Genomic DNA, 16,440 nt, shown 5'->3' with positions numbered 1-16,440 from the left:
ATTAAAATGATTGAATTAATAGCTGGTGCTTGTTACTCTAATTACTTCAATGAGCTGGAAAAAGTAGTACATTCATTTAATAGCTTCAATGCGATTGTTTAAGTCACACTGTTTAATTACAGACGTCGCTTATATAAAACAGAACTTTTCTAGCCTTACAAATGTTACTGTTAGACTCGAAACCCGAGGTTTACAAATAAAAGAATTCGTCTTGTCGAGGAAGTACGAACCTACCTATCTACTTTAGAAAATAAAACATATTTTGAAGAACCTAATGCTTAAGGAAATAAATTATGTTTTGCAACAAAGCATAGAAGCTGCAAATTCATACGTGAAGAAAACTTTATCCAACGGTACTGACTCTTTTTTCACACTGCCCCGTACCATACACAGATGTCGACCGTAATTACCTTCAAGAAGAACAAATTAAGTATATGGGGGCTGTGGGCAGTATTGGTCCGATTCAACCCATTTTTAACAAAACATACCATTGTGAGAGAATGATTATCCCTTAAATTTAGTTATATACAATACTAGCTGACCAGCTGATCGTTCTGCCCAAAATAGATTTTTTTTTTTCATTTCAAAAATTAAAACGGTATTGGTTTTAATAGAATATGAACGATTTTTCCTAATTTCATTGTGTATACTTTAAATACCGCCTTTTTTGTCCTTGACAAATTCACAATATTGAAAAATAGTGAAGAAAATATTATTGCTAATTTTTTTGAACTGTTTTTGATAAAAAATTTAAATAAAAAAACATGATATACAGGCAGGTTCTGCAATTTACTTCCGAGTGAAATTTTGTGGAAAATACTTTCTGCACCTAATTTGACAAAATTTTTACAAATTTTACTCGGAAGTGAATTGCCAGACCCCTGCGAATGGTAGGCACCTTGTCGTGGTGCAGGGGCTTAAACCGCAGCACAGCATGGCATCTCCCATCCGCCAGGGATGATGCTGCTTAGCATCTCCCCTGTGGGATGGCAGAAGCCGCATGTGCGCGGCGACCAAGAGCTACCACCTCCTAATCCAGGGTGTCATGCGACCCGTGCCCATTGGATGATTTGCAGCCAGGAGGTAAATTCGGCTGTATTCGAACGGAGCCTTCCCAACACCGGGCCGCCTTTGGAAGTAACGGTGGCCTTACTGCGTCAAGGGGCTCTGGCGCAGCGGACTCTTCGGATTCCCCTTTCCAAGATTAGACCGGGAGGCCTACAACACGGGCCGAACGGTCGTACGACCAAGATGATACAACAACAACAACAAAACCAAGAAACAACCAAACAAACAACGGCAACAACAACGGCAACAACCGAATCGACAACAACAACAACGACGATCGGAGCAACGAGCAGAAGCAGCGGCAACAGTAGTACCGCAAGCAAGAGTGGCCCAGGAACTAGAAGAAAGTATAGGTTCCTGGATGCCCTGTCGCCTGAAGAGCGAGCACTCTTTGAGGAGCACGCACGCGATGATGACGAGGCGCCCTCCTGCAGCGGTACACAGCGTAGTGAGTCAACAAGGACCACGGTAAATCGCGCAAATGCTGCCCCCGCAACCCCCTTGAGCAGGATCGACGGCAAAGAGGAGGGTGGTTTCACGAAAGTGGAATCTAGGGGTGAACGCAAACGGAGACGGCAACGAGGGAACATTCCACGTACCCCGGAGCAAGGACAGCCAGGAGGTCATGGCGATCCTCACAGAGCAGGAATGAGCGGAGCCACTCTTAAGTGGTACCTTAGGTTCCTGTAGGACGGCATGACACCAGAGTCAGCTGAAAAGCGGGCTCTGAGTAGGAGCAGTGGGAACAACCCCTCTCCCAACAACGCACAGCGCACAGGTGCCAACGGTGGATCGGCGGCAACGAGACGCAGAAATCGAAGGCGTCGCCGAGCTCACGCTGCCTCGCTTGAGGGACGGAGCGAAGCAAAGCCGGCACCCCAGGAGGCACCTAGAATTGAGAAGAGGAAGAGCGGCCAAATCACACCTGAGGAGCCACCTAGACCAAAGAGGGTAAGAGAGGACAAACCACAGGAGGCCAGTGGAAAGCGCTCCAACCCCAACCAGCAGCCGGTAAGAACCGCAAGCCGCAAATATGCAGAGGCTGTGAGCAGCATTCGGATGGCTGTGTTGCCCCGCAACTACCCGGCGGAGGCCCTGGGCTCCGAACAATTAACGGCTCTCCAGGACTGCATCGTGGATGCCCTATGTGTCGGCAAAGGCTTCACCGGAGCCTTCAACGGCATATTTTTCAAGGGCGGCATGCTGCTGGTTGACTGCCAAGAGGAGAAGTCGGCCACTTGGCTTCAAGAGATCACACCAAAGCTGGGAGGTTGGAAGGGTCCGGCCCTGTGCGTAAGACGGGGCGACGAGATCCCTCAACTGTACAGCATGGTGGCGTTCTTCCCGAGAAGCGCAGACAAAGGCTACGACACCGCGCTCAATCTGGTAAATAACCAGAATGAAGGTTTAAGTACCTCGGCGTGGAAGGTCGTAGCTAGTAAAATTGAGGGTTCCGGGTGGAACCTCAATATAACGATTGACGACGAATCCTACAAGTACATCCGGCAGAGGGGATTCCGGTTAAATTTCCGCTTCGGGAAAATAATTATGAGGCCATGGAGGCCCAAGACCACGTCGTCAATCCAGAGAGCTACGACAGGGACGACCGAATTAACAGCTCCACCCGAAACCCGCCCAAGAGCGCATGAGGCAACTGCGGCTGTGGTTTCAGGAGAGCAAATGGAGACCCCCAACGAACCCATCCCGGCTGTGCAGGGTGAGACCACCGCCGCGGGTGTAGAAAGCAGCAAGGAGCCCCCCATCGAGCAAGGAGGCACGCTGCCATCAACCCAGGAGCTTCTGGAGGGGCTGGAGATGCAGGTCGAGGAAGAGATTGTGGACGAAGACCTGTCTCTCACCGAACCGGTCCTATTAGCTCCAGAACCGGCATGGAAGTGGCTCAGGTGAACCTACATCACGCATCGGCGGCCTCGGCAGTCATCGTGAAGAGGATCATCTCGGATAACCTGAGCATCCTTCTAATCCAGGAGCCCTGGGTTTTCAGAGGAGAGGTAAGAGGCCTCAACACGAGTAATAGCAAGGTAATCTGGGATCTCTCTAGCGAGAGACCCCGTTCCTGTGTAGTCGTTAGAGCCGATATAGGGGTCGGACTTTGTCATGGCGTCCGCGTACTTCCCGGGTGAGACAGCTACGGCACCCCCCCATCGATACTCAGTTTGGTGGAGTATTGCAGGGCCAACAATCTTCCCCTGACCTTAGGATGCGATGCCAATGCGCATCATACGGAATGGGGTAGTACGGACTACAACGTGAGGGGTGAGTCACTTCTTGAGTTCATACTTAGTAATAGCATTAGTATAGAGAATGTAGGGTGTGAGCCAACTTTCGTAACCAGTGTTCGCAGTGAGGTCCTAGACATCACCCTAAGTAACGACAGCATGACCGGGTTGATCTCACAGTGGCGGGTGTCAACAGAACCCTCATTGTCGGATCACCGGATCATTCGTTTCGTTCTGGGGGTGAGTGTCGGGGACCGACCTCCGACTCGTACCCCGCGTAATACGAACTGGGGTATTTTCGTAGAAACCTTAAGTAACAATATAAGCATAAATGTAGAGGGGCAGACGGATGGCAGGTCGACCACAGATGGACTGGAGAGCAGACTGAGTGCCATAAACCAGTCCATTGTGGACGCCTATCATTGCGCCTGTCCACTAAAAGCGACCACCAGTAAACTTAGCTGCCCCTGGTGGTCCAGTAGACTCTCGGCCCTCAGACTTAAGGTGCGCAGGCTGTTCAATAGAGCCAAGCGCACAGGGGCCTGGGAAGAATACAAACGGCACCTAACAGCCTACAACAAGGAGATTAGATTTGCCAAGTCGAACAGTTTCAGGAGATTCTGTGACAGCGTCTCCTCGACCCCAGAGGCAGCTCGACTGCACAAGGCGTTGTCGAAGGGTAAGACGGACACAGTATCGTCCATAAAGAGACAAGACGGGACATATACGACAAGCGCGGGGGAAAGGGCAGAAATACTCCTACAAACGCACTTCCCGGAGACAGTTCCAGTGAACCAAATTCCAACCTCGGTCACACGTAGGCCGGATCGCTCAGACTGGCTGACTGCAAGGAAGCTTTTCACTGCAGACTCGGTCAGGTAGGCACTGGCCTCCTTTGCAAGCTACAAGTCACCGGGAGTGGACGGCGTCTTCCCGGCCCTTTTGCAGCAGGGTATGGATATTCTCCTACCACACCTGTTAGGGCTGATGAGGGACAGCCTGGCGTTGTCGTATATCCCTGAGCTATGGAGAACTGCAAAAGTAATTTTCATCCCCAAGATAGGGAGGAGAGACTATTCGCTAGCGAAATCATTCCGGCCTATAAGTTTCACATCCTTTATGTTGAAAGGGATGGAAAAAGTTATAGACAATCATATTAGATCGGAGGCGCTAAGGATCGCACCCCTGCATGCCAGACAACATGCGTACAGAGCGGGCAGATCTACAAACACTGCTCTGTACCAACTCACATCTGAACTGCAGGATTCGCTGGATAATGGCGAAGTTGCGATCTGCGCCTTCCTTGACATTGAGGGTGCCTTTGATAATGCGTCACACGTTAGCGTGATCAGGGCACTCGAGAGAAGGAACGTCAACCCCCCGATACGCAGATGGATAGAAGCCCTTCTGCGCACGAGGGTTGCGGAAACAACAATAGGTGGTGTGCTGTCTCCTCTGCTTTGGAGCCTAATAGTAGACGAACTACTTGAGCTTCTCACAAGCAATGGAATCCGCTGTCAGGGATATGCGGACGACATTGTCATAATGGCGAGAGGCAGATTTGAGAACACTCTCTGTGACATTGTCCAAAGGGGCCTGAATCTGGCGAAAGGATGGTGCATCACGGTAGGGCTAAACATCAACCCAACAAAGACCACCGTGATCCCATTCACTAGGCGGAGATCTCTTCCGGGCCTGAGGCCCCTAACAATTGGAGGCACAGAAGTGGAAATGTCAAGGGAGGTCAAATTCCTTGGCCTCACCTTAGACTCAACGTTAAGATGGAGCAGGCATTTGGACCTAACGATGTCCAAAGCAACCAGAGCAATTATGATATGCAGACGCCTGGCCGGCAGATCATGGGGTTGCAAGCCATATATCATTAGATGGCTGTATACCATGATAGTAAGGCCCATCATCACCTATGGAGCGGTTGCTTGGGCCCACAAAGCAGCACAGTCTTCTGTGATTTAGAGAATATCAAAGCTGCAGAGACTTGCATGTGTCTGTGCTTCGGGGGCAATGCGCACATGCCCTACGGTGGCACTGGAAGTCATACTAGAGCTCACACCACTGCATCAGGTGATCAAGTTAGCAGCAAAACACACCATGCTGCTAATGTCAGCAGAAGGCTGTGGAAGAGGGAAAATAATGTCCTCTAAACAGATGGACGCACTAGCGGAAAGCACACCGCTGGCCCTCCTTCCAAGAGACAGCACAACGAAGAAAATAAACTTCAAGAAGAACTTCAAAGTAACCTTAGGCAGCAAGACGGAGTGGAATGATTCCACTCTGGAAAAACTGCTGGATGACAGTACCATTCAGTGGTACACTGATGGCTCAAAAACACCGGAAGGAATTGGGGCAGGTATTGCGGGTCCGCATACTAAGCTATCCATACCTATGGGATGCTTCCAAAGCATCTTCCAGGCTGAAGTTTTTGCTATCAGTCAGTGCGCCGAAGTCAACCTCAGCCGCAACTATCGCAACCAGCGCATAGCTATCCTCAGCGATAGTCAGGCGGCACTAAAGGCGATCTCATCATTCGAGACCAAATCGCTTTTAGTTGAGGAATGCACAGAAAGGCTAAACCGCCTGCCCTTGTGCAACCGGGTGCACCTAATTTGGGTACCAGGGCACAAGGGAGTAGAAGGAAACGAGAAGGCCGACGAGCTGGCACGCAAGGCGGCAGCGTCTAAGATGTTGGGACCAGAGCCGCACATAGCGGTAGGACCCCACACTCTTAAGGAGCTGCTTCGCACGGAGGAGAGAGAGGTGAGGGAGCAACACTGGCGACAGGCAGCAAGTATGCGTCACGCCAAGCTGCTACTAGGAGGATACAGCCTCTCCAGGTTCAAAGAGCTAATGAACCTCCCCCGTGAGAAATTCCGCCTCCTCGTCGCAGTCTACACGGGACACTGTAAGCTCAGGAAGCACCTGTCCAACATGGGCATGGTCTCCTGTGCTAACTGCCGGTTCTGCGACTTGGAGCAGGAAACACCAGCACACTTAATGCTGGATTGCACAGCAATCTGTGGAAAGAGGCTCAAGGCCCTGGATTCCATCTATATCAGCAGGGATCACATAACCTCACTGGCGCCCGGCAAAATACTGGAACTATTCAGGATGCTAGGTCTCTGGGAGGTCATGTGATATAGGAGAGGGCACAATAGACCCTAGGCGCGGTGCATAACCTCAATTAACTATTCATTCATTCATTCATTGCCAGAACCTGCCTGATAAACATTTTTTTCGAGGGTATATTAATGCTTTTTGAATTGCTTGAAAAATGCTACTCTTTTCAATAGCGCTGACATATCGCGTCCAGGATTTGTTGACAATTTAATAAAATTAAGTTTGTACTATTCTCATTCAATTTTTTTTAGTTTTAATCGAGTCTCGAAAATATATAATTTTAGTACATATTTAGTTTAGAGCTGCACGGTACACGATATTTTTGGTTTTCTGTTCCGCGGCGTAAATAAACAGTGAGGAAGGTTTTCCAACACGGGAACACGCCACATAGAGCTGGCCATGTGAAAAGCAAGACATTTCTAAATTTATGCCGCATACTTCCAGCGACTGCCCTTGTGACTTGTTTATTGTCATCGCAAATGCAAGTTTCACTGGGAACTGCAAACGTCTGAATTGGAATGGCAAATCTGATGAAGTTAATGGAATTCGGGGAAGTAAGCATTCCTCTCCCTTGAACGGGCCTTTCAAAATGCTTGCCACTATTAAATTGTCCATTAGCTTGGTCACAATCAGTCGAGTACCATTGCACAGTTTGGGAGCATGAAGATTCCGTAGCATAATAACTACAGACCCAGCTTTGAGAGGCGAATTATGAGGCGGCATTCCAGGCGGCATCAAAGAGTTTAAGAACTCCACTGGGTAATTTACTACCTCGTCTTCATTTTCAACGCGATCGATTGATTTATATGACCGCAGTTCTCCCGGAATTTGATTTTGAATCGTCCCATTCAAGTTGTTGACATCCATATTTTTTGCTGCTAAAATTGCGCGCGTGCTTAACCAATCGTAGTTACCATAATTTTGAGCAATATTTGGATATACACTACTGATTAGTTCATATTTATTAGATGTGAATTGGCAAATCGTAGTTGGAATCGATATTAATCCACTGCAAGGATCTATCGGAACTTATCCATTTCCGATTCGCAGCAGCTCTTTTGAAAAAACCTCCGCACTTCTATCGTTTTGCAGCAAAACTCGCATATTCATGGTCAATGAAATGGTTTTAACAAACCTCCACAAATACGATGACTTCAGACATGCGTTTAGCTCATCCGCCGCTGTTGATTTTGGAATAACGGGAAGTGTTTGTCTAAAGTCGCCCGACAGCAATATCATCACTCCTCCAAAGCAACGATTATTGTTGCGCAAATCTCTCACTGTTCGGTCGAGTGCTTCTAATGATCGTTTGTGGGCCATTGTGCATTCATCCCATATGATTAACTTACATTTTTTTTAAAACTTGTGCCATTGCTGATTGCTTTGAAATATTGCAAACAGGACTTTCGTGTATATGCAAGTTTATTGGAAGCTTTAATGCTGAATGTGCCGTTCTTCCACCTTCTAACAGTGTTGCAGCAATCCCGGTAGATGCAAGAGCTAATGCAATACCACCTTGACTACGTATTGCTGCTAGTATTAAAGACAATAGGAACGTTTTGCCAGTCCCGCCGGGCGCATCGAGGAAAAATATGCCACCGTTTCCACTATCTACAGCATTTATTAGCTGATTGTACGCACTGCTTTGCTGTTCATTCAACAGTGGAACATTTGTTTGTACTTGTTGTTGCAAGTGAGTTATATCGTAAGCACGCTCGCGTTCCAATTCGCGACTCACTAAATCCCTTGTTTGACGACTTGGTGCCGGCATATGAACTTCAATCAATAGTTTTCCACTCATAAGTAAACATAAATCTTCAATAAGGTCTAATGCTTCATTGTAGATGTCAGCGTTCATTTGTAAGTCGATGCAAAATATCTTCTGTCATGTCATCTTTGTACGTATCCCATAATAGACGCGGGTTTGAAGGCTGACATGTCGAAATTATAATAGCGAAAAGTGTACGAACTGCAGTGGCTCGTGCAGTGACTGTCGTGTTTAAGCAATTGCAATTGTTGACATGCTTCTCGAAATGTTGCACAAATGGTACCATCTAAAGTCCTCAATGATTCAAATGAAGTTGAACCGCGTACATTAATCAAAAGCAAACGTAGGTAAAAGCAATCATCGTTCTTTGGATGGATTGTGTAAATTCTTCCCAATGCATCAGTTGAAAAAACACCTGGATAACCATCTACCGGATGGCCGTTCTTCCTGCAAAACCATTTCTTCGACGATGCATTCCATGTATAATACCGAGACATCTCCGAGTAAAGCAATGTTCACGCAAACGGATCACTGGCGCAAGTTGCAAAGAAACTTGTTAAAGTGGTTTCGGGTGGTATTTCCGTTCGCTGTACTATGTTCTCTGCGTTGAAATAAACGCTGGCCATTCTCCAAATGAGCTGCCAGATGCACAACAGTAGGATGGCGTTCATGAATTGCGAATGAAAATATTCTCCAGATTGCTTCATTGCAGTTCACATATCTGCCCATTTGAAATTTGCTAATTTTATCTCGTTCAACGCCAATAACCGCCATATCGTTTCCTTTGGTAACATATTTGCAAACATAGGTACTTAATTAATTTTATTGAACTGCAATACTCAACATTTATATGTGTTTTGAATGCCTTAGACAAAATTGGCGAATATGGAACGATCCATGTGTTATCAACCACGAAATTCTTTCCTTTCAATTGAGTGATGAATGTTCTGCCATTGTCAGCGGGTGAGCGACGCCGATAGAGAGGGTATCCATCGTTTCCAGTTTGAGTTTCCGAAATAAAAGCACAGGGATAGCGTTTTTTGCATTTACTGTCCGACATACAAACCGAAGATGGATCGTGTTCTCCGCATGGCCCATGAACCATATTGGCCATCACCACTTCATGCAACTCTGGATCTATTTCAACATCAGGAATTTCGGCGGAAATGATGTCATCAATTTGTTCAGGTGTAATTTTCTCCACCATCCAAAGAAGAATGTGTGCGTGGGGCAAACCTCTCTTCTGCCACTCCACTGAGTACATCCAGCATCGAACAGTGCCATATACACGTTGTTTCGTAATAAAGTCCATCAAACATCTGAGTTTTTGTTTAAACACGCGTGCTGTAACGTCGTAACGTGGTGACTGACCGGGATGCAATAAATTCGTAATGTCTGGCCATTTTGGATTGCAAGTAAATGTAACAAACAAATCCGGCCGTCCATAATTGCGCACGTAAGTCATCGCATCCTGGGAGTACTCATGCATGTGTCTAGGACTGCCAATGTATGTCGATGGCAAAATATAGAGTCGACCAATATCTGTAATATCCGCGTCACCATTCATTGCATCTCTTAAGTGAATATACTCTTCAGATCGCAACTTCGACTGATTGTATTGCATGTAATTAAGTCGTTCTGTCTCAAATTTAACGTACATGTCAACTGCATACTGTTGAAATAACCGTCCATATCTCAGTAAGTGGTTGTCATAGTTTTGGCGAATCATCATTCGATATGCGTAAAACTTCATTGAACTTACTTTTTTATTTGTCTCGACACCTAAAAGCTTAAATTACCTATATGAAGTAGCAAACAAAAGTTTTTTTTTTACTAACCATTCACCGGATTTATCATCTTATATCCTAAGTGATATACGTCTTCTCCACGGCAGAACATGAGCGGATATTGCATTGCGTCGTGAGACCGATGTGTCTCACTTATCCGTTTTAGTGCGTTTTGATTTCTACGTTCGATAACAATATCACGCGACTGCAAATTTTCTCCAACAACAACAACTGATATTTCGCTAACTGTAGGTGCATTATATTATCTTTCATGTGTCCCTGTTGGTCTTTTGTCCGCTTGTATGATTATACTATGATCATCTGTTGGCATACGTTCCAACGAAATCGTAAACAGTTTAATGAGGCCATTGTGTTCGTGTAACATTTGCTCTCTTTTCGTTGTATTGAAGATAGCACAACGCCGATTTACTGCATCATGTGAATCTCCCAGAAAGTAAATTTGGAGATATTTGTGTTCTTGATCTGGATACGGCAACAGCGATCCAGCGAGATGAAAATGAACCTGTATAATTGGAGGAAAGCTCTGTTGTTTCTGTCGAATATTGTTTGGCAAAAATACCTTAAACGTTGGATTGCAGTTTTGTTCATTTACAATTTCACCGCCAAACGACGTCATTTGAAAACAATCGTTGTACATTTTAGTGTGCTTTAAGAAATGGCTCGAGTGAGGAGATTCACCGTAAAGCAGCTGGAACAATGGCTGTGGTGGGGGAAGCAATTCTGGCAACTTAACCTGTTTAAAGGGGTGTAAATCCACTAGTTATTTTTTCCAATGATTCACTCACTACCACTTTATTAGAAACAGAATGCAAGAGGAATTTATATTTATAATGGCTTTATTGCATTATGACATAAAATTTATCTTAATGTACACTATAAATAAAGTCGAGACGGTGTCCAGATGACGCAACGAGACATGCTGTTGAATCGATGTAGCCCGGTGGTTGCTGATGAGTCGATCTTGATATAGCGCTCTGAATTACTGAAGAATCGAATTCACGCACTCAGGATCGGTGAATTATATATCGGTGTAGGTGTTAACACGGCGCAGTGGGTAAACGATTGTATCAGAAACGAATGTATGTAAATGTGCGGCTTGTATAGATCGAATGTGTTCGCTATCCTTTTTTCCAGCCTTTTTGTTATGTGCGTTGATTGATGTGGAGGTGTGTTGAGTTGTGTTGAGTGGTATCAGCTGTGGTGAACTGAGATGGTTTATTAAGGTGCGCCAGTTTTTCCGGGAAGAGTGGGCGGATGCTTAACTCATTTAAACATCCTGGGCCCCCTAGGCAAATATTTTGCCTAGTATTACACGTTGTTGCATGCATTTCGGTGTACTGCTTGTAGAGTTGCCGAGAGCGAAGAATACATGCTGTAAATCTTGAAAATGACTTCGGTTTTAAACATAGTACTATTTGGTATTTATTTACCTTTACTTGCGTATGGCAAGGAACTATATTTTTCGGGTTTATCCGACTTATTATTATAGTAAAAATGTAATTTAAAATTTCTTATTTCATCGGTATGGAATACCGGTTGTTTATTATTTGCCTTTTCTATGTTATCGGCTTATAAAGGATAGTAACTCCATGCCTGGCTCAGATGTGGCCAGAATGGGTACTCCTTAGCCCTAGATTTAGGACTATGAAATTAGAGGGATCTTGCGAGCGAGTAGCCGGTAATTGCGAACGGCTTCATTTAGAATTATAATTTTTTAAGTGGGATGTTCAAGTTGTACAACAGACTCCCATTCAAAACCTTATATGGAGCGCTTATGTAGGGACGATAAGAGCGACCTCTGCTTTTTTTTCCTATTCCTTTGGAACAATTTTGTTATATACTGTGTTTAAGTGCGTATGCACTAATTTGGTTTTTAGTAGCCACCGCTCAAGGATTGATTCAGGATTGTGTTTTTTCCATTATTGGCGAAAGCCATCCTGCGGGGTCGAAAAGTAACATATATTTGAGTTTTTAATATTGTTAGACCGAAATCTTACTCTGTTTTTTCTACCAATATGTGAGGTATTGGAATATTGTGGCTCTAGTGGTAGTCGTACGACGTACCGGCCATTATTTGATCGAGTAGTTGTAGCTTTAGAGAAGTCTTTACAATACTGATCGTCTAGAGTTTGAAATTTCCTTAATTGTGAATTAAGGTATTTATTTGCATTGTACTCAACTTGAGTTGGTATGGTTGTAACTAGGTCGGTAACTAGTCCATTTTGTATTTCGCTGTGTAGCGTTTGAACTTTTTGAGCCTTTGAGCAACATGGTGTCTCTTGGCTATTTTTAGAATTTTCTTTTTCGGGATTTGCTTTTGTAATTAAACCCGTGGTTCTTGATTTATAAGCGCTTTTATGGGGTGGGATGTTAAATGTGCTATAATGAAGCATTGTATGATGTCTTTTGTGACAATATAAGCAGTTAAACTTGCTTTTGCAATTTTTAAGTTTATGTGTATCGGACAAGCAGTTTGTACAGAGTCTTTTTGATCTGACAAAGTTGTTCCTTTCGTTAATGTTTAATTTTTTAAACTTCTCGCAAGTTTTAAGCTTATGCCCTCTTTTACATAGTTCGCATGACGTATGTTTTTTCTGTTCGGATGTGAACGATTGCATTTTGTTAAAAATTCTATTTGATTTGTTTTTGCTTCTAGCTTGGGGTCTATTGAAGCTATTATTTTGGTCGTGTTTAATGTTCTTATTTCTGATTATTTTTTCTTCTAACCTTTCCGCAATTTCATATTGGGTGGTGAGAAAATCTTTCATTTGTGGCCACGTTGGGCACTTTTTTCGTGATGAGAGCGATTGCTCCCATAGAAGTAACGACTTTTCTGGTAATGCGGCGGTGCAAATGTTTACCAGAATTGGGTCCCAGCTGTCTGTGGGAATATTAAGTGTCGATAGAACGGACAAACAATTTGAAACAGTGGATTCTAGGTTGATGAATTCTACACTTGTTCCTTTCTTAATTTTTGGCAAGTTTAATAGTGTCGTTACTTGATTATCGACCAGTATTCTTTTGTTTTCGTAACGTGCTTTTAGAGCTTCCCAAGCAAAATTGAAATTTTCGTCATTGAGAGCGAACTGTTTTACTATTTCGCCTGCTTGACCTTTAGTTTTGTATCTGAGGTAATACAATTTTTGCGCTTGTGACAATTGAGGATGGTTTATGTACACGGCCATGAACATGTCCCGGAAGGACGGCCATTCTTCATAACCTCCGTAAAAAGTTTCTGTGTCACAAGCGGGCAACTCGAGTTGGATGCCTGAACTTGCCTTCTGACTGTATTCTTGTGGCAGCTCTACTCTACTGTGGGGAGTAGGTGCGATTGCTTTAATGAGCTTTAATTGATCGGAGATGGGAGGATAAGCGAGGTTCTTCAACATCGCTGATTTGCGCCCACGCCCCGACGGAAGAGAAGGACGATGTGACCAAAGATGCTTTTTATGAGTGCTTGGAGCGCACTTATGAGAGATGCCCCCGCCACGATGTCAAAATCGTGCTTGGCGACTTCAACGCCAGGGTGGGCAAAGAAGGTATCTTTGGCACTACGGTCGGTAGATTCAGCCTCCACGAGGAAACATCCCCAAATGGGTTGAGGCTGATCGACTTCGCCGGGGCCCGAAATATGGTTATCTGTAGTACTAGATTCCAGCATAAGAAGATACATCAAGCTACCTGGCTGTCTCCGGATCGAAAAACCACCAACCAGATCGATCATGTTGTGATAGACGGAAGACACGTCTCCAGTGTTTTAGATGTGCGTGCGCTCCGAGGACCTAACATTGACTCGGACCACTATATTGTTGCAGCCAAAATTCGCACCCGCCTCTGTGCAGCAAAAAACGCACGCCAACAAACACAAGGAAGGTTCGACGTCGAGAAGCTGCAATCACAACAGACAGCCGAACGATTTTCTACTCGGCTTGCACTCCTGCTCTCTGAGAGCACTCGTCAACAACTTGGTATAAGGGAACTGTGGGACGGCATTTCAAACTCCTTACGTACAGCTGCAACCGAAACCATTGGTTTTCGGAAAGTGCAAAAGAACAGCTGGTACGACGAGGAGTGCCGTGTCGCAGCGGAGAGAAAACAGGCTGCCTACCTCGCAACGTTACGATCGACCACAACACGTGCGGGATGGGACAGATACCGAGAGTTGAAGAGGGAAGCGAGACGCATTTGCAGACAGAAGAAAAAAGAGGCCGAAATGCGTGAGTACGAACAGCTTGATAAGCTGGCCGACAGGGGTAATGCTCGAAAATTCTACGAGAAAATGCGGCGGCTTACAGAAGGTTAGCCACCGATGCCCAGAGCATACTTAGATTATGGAGGGAACACTTCTCCAGCCTGCTGAATGGCAGTGAACACATAACACCAGGAGAAGGCGAACCCGATACCCCAATCGATGACGATGGAGCAGACGTTCCATTACCCGGCCATGAAGAAGTTCGAATAGCAATTGCCCGCCTGAAAAACAACAAAGCGGCAGGGGCCGACGGATTGCCGGCCGAGCTATTCAAACACGGCGGCGAAGAACTGATAAGGAGCATGCATCAGCTTCTTTGCAAAATATGGTCGGATGAAAGCATGCCCAACGATTGGAATTTAAGTGTGCTATGCCCAATCCATAAAAAAGGAGACCCCACAATCTGCGCCAACTACCGTGGGATAAGCCTCCTCAACATCGCGTACAAGGTTCTATCGAGCGTATTGTGTGAAAGATTAAAGCCCACCGTCAACAAACTGATTGGACCTTATCAGTGTGGCTTCAGACCTGGTAAATCAACAACCGACCAGATATTCACCATGCGCCAAATCTTGGAAAAGACCCGTGAAAGAAGAATCGACACACATCACCTCTTCGTCGATTTTAAAGCTGCTTTCGACAGTACGAAAAGGAGCTGCCTTTATGCCGCAATGTCTGAATTTGGTATCCCCGCAAAACTAATACGGCTGTGTAAACTGACATTGAGCGGGACCAAAAGCTCCGTCAGGATCGGGAAGGACCTCTCCGAGCCGTTCGATACCAAACGAGGTTTCAGACAAGGCGACTCCCTATCGTGCGACTTTTTCAATCTGCTGCTGGAGAAAATTATTAGAGCTGCAGAACTGAACCGAGCAGGTACAATCTTTTATAAGAGTGTACAGCTGCTGGCGTATGCCGATGATATTGATATCATCGGTCTCAACACCCGCGCCGTTAGTTCTGCTTTCTCCAGACTGAACAAGGAAGCAACGCAAATGGGTCTGGCAGTGAACGAGGGCAAGACGAAATATCTCCTGTCATCAAACAAACAGTCGTCGCACTCGCGACTTGGCACTCACGTCACTGTTGACAGTCATAACTTTGAAGTTGTAGATAATTTCGTCTATTTAGGAACCAGCGTTAACACCACCAACAATGTCAGCCTTGAAATCCAACGCAGGATTACTCTTGCCAACAGGTGCTACTTCGGACTGAGTAGGCAATTGAAAAGTAAAGTCCTCTCTCGACGAACAAAAACCAAACTCTATAAGACGCTCATAATTCCCGTCCTGCTATATGGTGCAGAGGCTTGGACGACGACAACAACCGATGAGTCGACGTTGCGAGTTTTCGAGAGAAAAGTTCTGCGAAAGATTTATGGTCCTTTGCGCGTTGGCCACGGCGAATATCGCATTCGATGGAACGATGAGCTGTACGAGATATACGACGACATTGACATAGTTCAGCGAATTAAAAGACAGCGGCTACGCTGGCTAGGTCATGTTGTCCGGATGGATGAAAACACTCCTTGATCGGAGATCATAGCTTTCGTTTCTTCATATTGGTCCAAGCAGTTTTCGTAAGTATCGTAAGCCGATGATTTAAAATTTTGTGTATCTGAATCGTTAGAATCTAGAATGGCGTCATGAGCCACTTGGAGCCGAGTCCAAAAGTTTTCAAGATTTTGAATTTTGATTTCTAATAACGATTCAGAGTTTTCATTAATCGGCAAAGAGGCAAATCTAGTGCAGTATCTTAATAAACTGTCACTTTGCGAAATGAATTTAACAACTTGTTTTGAGCGTGTAGCTCCTACAAGTGTATTTTGATTTGTGTCGTTATGAACCATTTTTGCAAAATAATATTATTTAGTTATATTTTAGTTCGAAAATATATTTGAATTGTTAATTGGTATTCAAAACCGCGCTTTTTATTAATTAAAATGTTTGATGTCCGAATTATTTATTTTTAGGTACACCCTAATAATTGGCTTGTATGTACTTGTTTTTGTGCAATTGAGAGCTCGTCGTAGAGATCAATATGCTTTGTACATAAGTATGCACGAATTGTTTGTGCTTATGATTATGCTTCTGTTCTTAAGCAATTGAGAGCTCGTTAGAGAGATCAATTAGCGTTTTGTCCACAATCCTGCTTGTTTTTGTTTGCCAA

General features: G+C 44.9%; 1 protein-coding gene across 3 annotated transcripts in view; it reads right to left on the bottom strand.

Moving 5' to 3' along the window:
• LOC105224118 (protoheme IX farnesyltransferase, mitochondrial) overlaps nt 1-16,440 on the bottom strand; it is a 91,399-nt gene that overhangs the window by 34,580 nt on the left and 40,379 nt on the right. The gene's annotated exons all lie outside the window — the stretch shown is intronic.

Source organism: Bactrocera dorsalis, chromosome 1 (genome assembly GCF_023373825.1).
Source record: "Bactrocera dorsalis isolate Fly_Bdor chromosome 1, ASM2337382v1, whole genome shotgun sequence".
Lineage (NCBI taxonomy): Eukaryota > Metazoa > Arthropoda > Insecta > Diptera > Tephritidae > Bactrocera > Bactrocera dorsalis.
This window is presented reverse-complemented; position numbering and strand designations above follow the sequence as displayed.